General features: G+C 48.7%; 1 protein-coding gene across 1 annotated transcript in view; it reads right to left on the bottom strand.

The window, feature by feature from the left end:
* Window positions 1-1103, bottom strand: part of MED17 (mediator complex subunit 17) — a 48292-nt gene that overhangs the window by 1396 nt on the left and 45793 nt on the right. The gene's annotated exons all lie outside the window — the stretch shown is intronic.

Below are 1103 nucleotides of genomic sequence, written 5' to 3'. Positions count from 1 at the left end.
CGCAGTGGACAAAAAAAAAAAAAAAAAAGACCTGAAGAGCTTTTCCTGTCCCTCATTAGATATAGCCTCCAACACCAGGTTACATCTCCCCCTACATCAGTGGTTCCCAACCTTGGGGTCATGACCCCATTTGGGGTCGCAATGATAGGAAATGGGGTCACAAAGGCACTCAACAGTGTTGACTGATTATGATGAAAATCACATGAAAAAGCAGGAAATGACATGTTCCCCTTGCAGGTGGGGGGAGTGGGAGGAGGGTGATCAGGCAAGGGGTGCCATGTGCATGTACATATGCAGACATGTATGTAGCAGCCAGACAGCCTGGAGAGCAGCTCCTGCAGTTCCCTCTAGGTAAGTATATGGTGGGGGGCAGAGGGCAGACTGAGGTCCCCATCGTGAGGGAGGGAAGGAGTGGGGCAGCGCTGAGAGTTTTGCCATGGCAGTGTAGCCAGCATGGGGCTCCTGGCAGTGGCACCGAGCCTCCCCATCCAGCTTTGCCCTCCTGTGCTGGGTCCTGCCTGCTAAGCTGTAAAGGGCCCCGGGGGGAGGGCAGCAGGGCAGGGAGCCCTGAGGCCACAACCCGCATCTCCACCCCCCCACCCCATGGGCTCTGCTCTGGCTCATGGGGGTAGGGGGCACTGATCCAGCTGGATTATTTTGAGGTTGCAAAAAATTTCCAATGTTTAAATGGGGTCAAAACTGAGGAAAAGGTTAGGAAGCATTGCCCTAAGCCATGGAAACCACTAATTAAACAAGAGAAATTCATATACACAGCTACTCCATCAAAAGCCTTTCCTTCTGGCTTGCTCTAATTCTCCCTCCATACACTTGTTGCTCTTTAACACTGTTTTCCTGGTCAGGGCAAGCCAGCATTTACTAACTGCAATTAAGAAAATTAAAACAGGCTAATGTAGTTCTTAATGAGACTCAGTATTTCATTACTGATTCCTACTGAATTTTAATGTGTTTATGCACCTTCAATATGCTTCCTCAAGAGAAAGTTTGCAGAAGGCTTCTTTTGCAGCAGACATTTCAATCTCTTAGGGAGAGAATTAGGAGGTTTCCCAAAAGACTTGTCAGATCTGTTTCATAGTTTCTAGGGT

This window comes from Gavialis gangeticus, unplaced genomic scaffold (genome assembly GCF_001723915.1).
Source record: "Gavialis gangeticus isolate Ggan-Ray unplaced genomic scaffold, GavGan_comp1, whole genome shotgun sequence".
Classification (NCBI taxonomy): Eukaryota; Metazoa; Chordata; order Crocodylia; family Gavialidae; genus Gavialis; species Gavialis gangeticus.
The sequence above is the reverse complement of the archived record's forward strand: the minus strand, read 5'-3'. Positions and strand labels throughout refer to the sequence as shown.